This window comes from Schistocerca piceifrons, chromosome 1, assembly GCF_021461385.2.
Source record: "Schistocerca piceifrons isolate TAMUIC-IGC-003096 chromosome 1, iqSchPice1.1, whole genome shotgun sequence".
Classification (NCBI taxonomy): domain Eukaryota; kingdom Metazoa; phylum Arthropoda; class Insecta; order Orthoptera; family Acrididae; genus Schistocerca; species Schistocerca piceifrons.
Window position 1 is genome coordinate 618,352,707 of NC_060138.1, and position 9,154 is coordinate 618,361,860.

At 39.2% G+C, this 9,154-nt stretch overlaps 1 pseudogene; it reads right to left on the bottom strand.

Moving 5' to 3' along the window:
- Positions 1 to 1,265: 1,265 nt before the first annotated feature.
- On the bottom strand, positions 1,266 to 1,382 carry LOC124723017 (annotated as a pseudogene).
- Positions 1,383 to 9,154: the final 7,772 nt, after the last annotated feature.

The window sequence follows — 9,154 nt, forward strand, 5'->3', positions numbered from 1 at the left end:
CAACATTCCAAGATTGCGTGGTGTGTTAATGCGGGATACATTATCGAAGACTACATGGAAAACTCGTGGATGCGGTATTGTGAATTTAGATGTTGCTGGAGGTGCCGACACCCACTGGATGTCGTATGTTATGTAAAATGCAGATACCGTCTACTATTTCGTCTCATTTGGTGACCGCCAGACGAATTACGATACTTTACTCGCGGAAGTCGTGTGTTCTACAATTTTCGCCGCTATCAGGACTTTAATACACACCTCTGTGTACACCTATGCATCATGTTTCCCTTAATGTTTATAAAGAAGAAGAAGAATAAGCAGAATATATAAGGAAGAGCTTTAAACATTTCTTCATCAGTGAGGTTCAGATGCAATGTCGTACTCTTTGACTTTAAAAGAACGATCATCTGTATTATGTGCAAATTACTTCCTGCCACTTGATTTGAGCATTGATGAATGGAGTATTGCATTGATTGAACTGGAGACTTACAACAGTATCCCAAATATTTCCGAGACTAGCAACAAACTGCATCTGAATATTAATTGTGAAAATAAACATTGTGGAAATAGAACCTCGTGCGTACGATGTTGACGATTTAAACGAAGTCTTAAAACAGTCTGGAAAAGGTATTGAGCTACGTGCAAACATCAGTACACTTAAATCTGAAATAAAGACTGTGAATGCAACGACTGCCTTTAACCAGAAAGATTCAATAGGTCGCCTACTGGGTTTCACAAAAGGACAGGTTTTGAAGAAGGATCCTGGTAAATTTTAAAGGTCAGATCAGACTGTGGACATACCGCTCGTCAACATAATCCCGAGTGGAGTGTAACATTGCAACGAACTCCTATCTCAACAAGTCTTATTCATACTATTTACGGATTCTTCCCCTCACAAGCAACAGGATGTAAGATAGTTGAGGCTCCCACCAACGCAATTTACCTTTCAATGACAGTTCAGGCATTGGACTATTTGGAGTTGCGTATTGTGGATCAGAATATTCAACTTGTTGACTTTCGTGGTGGGGAAATCATTGTACGATTACACTTAATGCAGGAAGAAAAAGCACTCCGTCTTCAGGCCACAAGTGGCCCACCGGGACCATCCGACCGCCGTGTCATCCTCAGATGAGGATGCGGATAGGAGGGGCGTGTGGTCAGCACACCGCTCTCCCGGTCGTTATGATGGTTTTCTTTGACCGGAGCCGCTACTATTCGGTCGAGTAGCTCCTCAATTGGCATCACGAGGCTGAGTGCACCCCGAAAAATGGCAACAGCACATGGCGGCTGGATGGTCACCCATCCAAGTGACGGCCACGCCCGACAGCGCTTAACTTCGGTGATCTCACGGGAACCGGTGTATCCACTGCGGCAAGGCCGTTGCCTAATGCAGGAAGAGCGTACGGTATAAAACCAGTGCACGCAATCCACAGCTCGTCACTACGCCACTGACCCACAAAGTTATTACACATGCCGACTATAAGTTTCTTAAATCAGTTTGCTTGAAACCTCGAAATGACATCCTCACTCAATATAACCAGTCAAGTAAAGTATGATGAGCGAATTATACGTCAGGAATACTTTTCGCATAAACCTTACGCTTCAACCACACTTAACAAGAATGATGAAATTAGGATTGTCATCCAGCGCCAAGATGCGCTGACGCTTCCATGCAAGAGTTTCACATATTTGGAGGGATCATTCAAGAAAAGCGACGGCAGCGCTGCAGTGGGATCTAAGCTTACAATTAATGTTTTAGCATTCCTGTTTCAAGAGATATGCTATGAAGTCAATAGGTCTGAGGTCGACCGCACACGCAATGTCGGCATAACGTCAACCCTTAAAACATACGACTCTGTATCATCCAAGGATTTGAAAGGTGTAGAAAATGCGGGATGTTTCATAGACGATCCGGCAGGTAGCGCTGTTGCAGAGTGCAAGAGATTTACTGCATGCATACCTCTAAAAATGATTTTGGGCTACTTTGAGGGCATGAGGCAGATCATTATGAGTACTAATCAGGGACGCATTCTGGTACGGAGTGCGATGGATAATAACTCATACATTCAAGGAGCTCAAGAGAAGAATATGATCACAGTCAGCAAGATAATGTAGAAAATGCCTCACATTAGTGTATCAGACGAGGGGCGTTTGAAGCTTTTAAAATGTTTGAATTCCGGTACATTTCTATCACTAACATTTCGCTCTTCGAGGGTTTCAGAACACCCAGTGCTGCCAAATGCAAGCAGACAAACTTGGGCTATTAAAACTTCTTCACAGCTAGACACCTAGATTCATCGTACTTGCGTTTCAGACTGAGAGAGGAGGGAACATAGTAAATGATTTCACTGTATTCGTCAACTGCAAGTTAACTAATGCCAGAGTCTACCTGAATTCAGAATTCTACCCATATGACAATTTACACCTGCAATGGAAAGAAAATGTACACAGACTAACACATGACATGTACTCGAGGTTTCGTGTTTCTTACTATGAAAGTGCTGAAGAAGGAGGAGGGTGTCTACTTAGTCCACGGAAACTCACGGAGATATCACCGATCTTCATAATTGACTGCTCGAAACAGAACGAGATAATTGAGTCTGGTCCTATAGATGTACGAACTGAATTTGAATCTTCAGCGAATTTGCAGAGCACACTGTCGCATATGCTCTTGTTCTACAAGACTGTGTGATCAACTACTGTCCGCTCACCGGTGTTGTGCAATGAGCTGTATAAATGAACAGGTGCTGCGACATACCTAGAGCATTCCACAATGGCATCTCAAGGTGTGTACATCATTGCAGATGCTCAGGGTTTCTACAATGGTGCGCATAGACAGTTCATATTTAAAGATGTTCCATTCGTAGCGTACACAGAAAAAGCAGGAATAATATACATTCTCAGCAAACACTGTATCACCAAGGTTTTCAAGGATGTAAAATGTTCTAAAACATGGAAGAGTGGAAAGTGGTTAATACATGTCTACCATGGAATTCAGTGGGATGATCCCTATAAAGATATGGTGACGTCGCTTTGATTATTCGGCCACACGGATATCATCATCTATGTCAAGATGAAGGAGATGACCTCATGGATGCGTCGAATCTTCAACTTTGCTGCTATTCAAGACTTGGAATTCTATGGGTGTCCTGCTCTGCATCGACTCAAGAAGATGATGTGTGAAAATAGTGTTGCTGTGTCTGCTTATGAAAACATAAAATTATTTTTAAGTTGATCAGGCTACCTTCCATTAGGGCTGTGGGTGTACTCGGCAACTGTGATATGATTTATAAATTATAGAGCGCAGCAATCAGTCGTCCTTTTATTTTTTTATTTTTTTTGCAGGTTTTATTTGTCAAATCCAGATTTCGGCTAGTACCTAGCCATTATCCATGCACTATTTTCTAGTCTCGATGAATGTCAGTTCCCTGTTGTTTAGATGTCAGCCACAGATCTTTGAATCCATGATTCAAAGAACTGTGACTGAATTTGCCAAATAAAACCTGCAAAAAAAAAATATATGACTGATTGCTGCGCTCTATAATTTATAAAACTTTTAAATTGGTTTAGAAGTAAATGAATTTTTACCTCATAATATGTGTATGATTTTTCTTCACCCTGTTCCCACTTTGACAGTGTACATTTTTACCCAGATACTATGTCTGCGGTTTTCTTCAAGCACAAGAGATATAATTTTAGACATGTTTGCTATATGTCTTTGGGAGTGGACATGTCACGTGCCTCCTGATCCCATAATCCAGTTCATGCTGCACGATAGGCATAGTTCCATGCAACTGTTCTATGTATTTGTTATTCTCGGTCTTCAATTTCACCTCCTTAAGAGCACTCATCTGCAAAAGAACTAGCGGAATTTTTGACCTGCATAGCTAGGAGATAGGTTTTCTGTACATATCGAAATAACAACAAAAACGTATTGTAACGAATTTTTTCTTGAAGTACAATATAGATTTCCAGCTTCAATTTGACTCTGCTAGCCGGCCGGTGTGGCCTAGCGGTTCTAGGCACTTCAGTCTGGAACCGTGCGACCGCTACGGTCGCTGGTTCGCATCCTGCCTCAGGGATGGACGTGTGTGATGTCCTTAGGTTAGTTAGGTTTTAAGTAGTTTTAAGTTCTAGGGGACTGATGACCTCAGATGTTAAGTCCCATACTGCTCAGAGCCATTTGAACCATTTTTTGACTCTGCTATTCCAACGCAGAGATACTTTTCACTTACACGGTGAAACAGTAACACCGGTCACGAATACTTTTCACAATTCTTTTCCAGTAGTACTGGATGAGAATGCTTACAATTTTTTTATAAATATGCGATAAAAACTAATGCGGAGATACTTTTACTACAACTAAATTCCACAGTCCAGTAGCATAGCTTTCACACTTATTCTGATGGACTGTGCACACTTAGAATCTAATTTGAACACTCCCAATAGGTTTTTACAATAATAATAATAATAAAAATAATTCTGATGGACTGTGAGCTATGTTGATATACATACACTTAATACACCGAAGTGACGCGACTCCTGGCACAGGTGGTGCACTAATCAACGTCTGGAGAGAACTGGGGCCTTCCTTTTCTTGCGCAGCGTTCTTACATATAAAGCCGCGGTGCGGACAGCTAAGGGGACGCCTGATCTAATCTGATCTCCCGGCTAGCCGCTGGGCTAGTAATGCACCACTTTAAGCTATCGAATAAATCATTGCTTCCTTTGCTGATGGCCGATGAAGCTTTCAATTTAATTGTGCAATCAGCACACAAGTAAGTAATCATAATAAAAGTCTGATGTGGCTAAGTCAAATATTTTGGGCGAGAGAATTAATTTAATTACACTACACGCAGTAGACGAGCTCTGAACTTGCTCTTTGAAGATACGCTGTAGCTATAGTTTTATAGTTATTCTGTTGAAACTTCTCACATTTTTATGATTATAGCGGATCTCCCTTCTACTTAAATTTAAATAACCTAGCTTCATTTATTCGCCTACTTAATCTATCTTGCTTCCTTAATTTCTAAGACAAAAACCAGAAAATCATTAATTTCAACTAAAATTTTAATTTGTGAGATCCAGAATACTGTTTCTACTGAATTATTATGCAAAAGGAATCTAAATATAAATTTTTAAGCTTCTAGCTCTTTTCTGTTGCGCCAATGATTTTTACAGAAAAACATCCAAATTTCGAAAATGGTTAAAGTTATTGAACTGATATCCAACACATATTGATTTTGTATTACTCCTGACATGCTAGAAGCGTTTCAGGTTATTTACTTCATTTTAAAGTATTGCGCAATATTTATGACGTCAGAGCTAGTTACAGCGGACTAGGCTGGCACACAATGGAAAGACTGATGTGAATTTTATAAGACGTGAGTAGGCTGCTTTCTTACATCACCCTCTACTTAATGTTTTTGAAATTAAATGAAAAAAATTAATTACAAAAAGGGAAGCAAGAGTAAAGCTTAACTCCCTATGAAAATTAAAATTGAAATGTAAACATAGAAATATTAAAAGAAAACTTATTACCTACTTCAATTATTTAAATTGCTGACATGTTCACTGCCTCTTAAGCAACATTATCACTCAAAATTTAAGCAAAATCAATGAAACACTTTGGCATACATATTGCCTTAGACAGACAAACACATAAAAATATGTAAAATTATGAAAATCTTAAATCCATTAAATTGTCTGTAAATATTTTTACATACACAAATTCAACAAAATAACACAGTTATTCATGATACATAAACAGATAATTATATCTCAGCAGTCTTTTCTAAACCTGAAGGAAAATTTCAAAAATCAAGACAATTTCATTTTTACACACGTGGTTGTAGCCGCTTTGGCTGGCGTTCTACACTTCCATTCACAAGGGTAGAGGAGGGGAAGTTGCTATGGTGTGTGTCCTTCACGTTCACTCTAAATTACATGGGGAAAGGGGAGGGGTCACTGTGAGTTGTGTCCAAGTCACTCCACGCTTTCACGCAGCTACCAGGCTGCCATTATCTGGTTTGTCCTGTAGATCAAACAAAAAGAGTGCCTCAGACTCTGTTCACTTAATATCTAAGGGTGGGTCACAATGAAATGGGGATATATACATTTTATCTTTCAATATGTTACTGGAACAAAGTTAACAGAACTTTTTCAATTTTACTCTCGTGGTTACTTAACTGTCATAAAATCGGTAAACAAATGGCTCAAAACGCCATTAGTCACGTACTAGAGAAAATTTATGCTGAAGGCATACAATCATAAATCCTATTTAATCTCAATTTATTATTTCTGGGCCGGATCACATAACCAATGCTCGGTACATTCCTGACAAATCTGTATTTTATTTACTTAACTGACTCATCTTTGATTACCTTATTCTTAGAGATAGTATGAGTATATTTGATTAGCAGTTGTCTTCTCAGCCTCTTTGTACATGTGAGTAACTTGTGGTAATAGTACAGTTCTGAGTGTTTAAAACACACTACGTTTAGTAGACTACTAAATCCACTTATTGATCCTCTGCTGCTGTGTCAGTTCCACATCTGCAATTATGTACCTACTTCATCGAAATGCATTTATGCTGAGCTATAAATAATGTTTCACGCCTGCCATTATGTTACTCAATTATGTTGCTAGTGTATGTACTTACTTAACACTCACTCTATTAACATTTAACACATAGGATAGCACATTTATTTCATATCTATAGTGTATTGCAGCTGATCAGTTTGCTCACATTGCAATCCATTTCCACTTGATTGGATGCTGAAACCACAGGTAGTCTCTCTCGACCTACCACTAAAGTGCATTAAGTAATTATGGCCGAGCGTAACGCTAAATTCCTTAAACCTATAGGACACCATGAGCTGCTCTGTCTCATCTAACATAAGGGTACCTATGGTCGCATTCACGCCTCCAACTCATAACCTCAATACGTGTAGGTGTATCCTGGCGCACACTACACCAAATAACGGCCAGCTCCTACCTTATAAATATTTCAAGGACGTGTCCTTCACGTCTCAACCACAAGCACTGTTCAATCCTATTACACTGCCATTCCTTGCTACACAAGGTGAGTTCATTCTTACAACTTATCTGCATATTTTTCATAACACTAAGCAATCTCTTTTACTATTAATTAGTTAGCTCTACAGCATACAATAGGTTTCACTGCCACTTCAGATCCTGCTTGTATACGAATTTGTATATCTTTTTAAATTGCTGTTAGTGGACCATTTCCAATAAAACAACAACTTTTCACTTATAATATTACCAGGGTTCTATACATACTTGTTACTCAAATACCTTTGTATCTTAATTACATCATACTTCTCTGTTGTTTATGACACTGTTAGGTTTGTCACATTAGGTATTTTCTTCACTAATCGGTGGATAGAATGGTTACAGAACTCATGGCTTGATAGCCATGACGGAAAATTTTTGTATTGCAAAGAAGGCGTCGAAACTTTGGTGGATAGGAAAGATGAAGAATGAGTGAGACCTGAAAAGGAAAGAAGATCTCACACAGCTGGGGCTGCACAGCTGCCACACTGTGTTGAGGTTACAGAACAACCTCCTCCCTACAGAAGTCATTAGCTTAATGCTGGCTTGATAGTCATACCGGAAAATTTTAGTATTTGAGAGTAAGAGCCGAAACTTTGGTGGATAGGAAAGATGAAGATAGAATGAGATCCGAAATGGGAAAGAAGATCTCACACAGCTGGGACTGCACAGCTGCCACACTGTGTAGAGGTTACAGAACAACCTCCTCCCTAGAGAATTCATTGGTTTCAGAAAATTTTCGTATTGGAAAGAAGGGGTCGAAATTTTTGTAGATAGGAAAGATGAAGAATGAGTGAGACCTGAAATGGAAAGAAGATCTCACACGTCTGGGACTGCACAGCTGCCACACTGTGAACAGGTTACAGAACAATCTCCTCCCTACAGAATTCATTAGTTTATTATTGGCTTGATAACCATAATGAAAAATTTAATGTGTTGGAAAGAAGAGATCGAAATTTTAGGTGGATAGAAAAGATGAAGAGAGAATGAAATCTCAAATGGTAAAGAAGATCTCACACAGCTGGGACTGCACAGCTGCCACACTGTGTAGAGGTTACAGAACAACCTGCTCCCTACAGAATTCATTGGTTTCAGAATTTTTTTTTTTTATTGGAAAGAAGGAGTCGAAATTTTTGTAGATAGGAAAGATGAAGAATGAGTGAGACCTGAAATGGAAAGAAGATCTCACACAGCTGGGACTGCACAGCTGCCACACTGTGTAGAGGTTACAGAACAACCTCCTCCCTATAGAATTCATTAGCTTAATACTGACTTGATAGTCATACCAGAAGATTTTAGTATTTGAGAGTAAGAGCCGAAATTTTGGTGGATAGGAAAGATGGAGAATGAGTGAGACCTGAAAAGGAAAGAAGATCTCACATGGCTGGAACTGCACAGCTGCCACACTGTGTAGAGGTTACAGAACAACCTCCTCCCTACAGAATTCATTCACTACCTATGAACTTCTTTAGGTCGATCACGTTCCTGAGACCGAATAGCTTTTTACTCTTAGGGTACTCTAGCTTATATGCATTGGCATGTGGTTTTCCTATGATCCTGAAAGGTCCTTGGTATACGAACATGAATTTCTTTGTTTCTGCATTTATTTTCTTTGATTTTTCCTTGGTTTTGACAAAGACTAACTGATCAGCTTCTTCTTCTTCTGTGTTTAGCTTACTTTTACTAAGATTAACACCTTCGTCCCAATATCTCCTATTTTTCAGAACTCGTATAGGCAGCTCCCAAGTTTCATCATTAGTTACTACATGTTTATCAATAAAAGGTACCGCAATTACTCCGGTTATCGGCAAGACCAATTTTAACTGGCTTCTTTCAAAGTCAACAACACTCTGATATTTCGACAAGAAATCTATGCCAATCAAAACCTCAATACTGAGATTGTTTACAATTAAGCATGGATGATCAATTAAATTACCATTAATATCAAAGGGCAGTAAAGCTTCTTGCTTTACCGTTTTTGACACCTTGCCAGTAGCACCTTTACTGTAAGCTTGTCTTTACCAGGTAATGCATCAAAGAAGGACTGAGAAATCGCACTCACCTCACTTCCATTGTCTAAGAG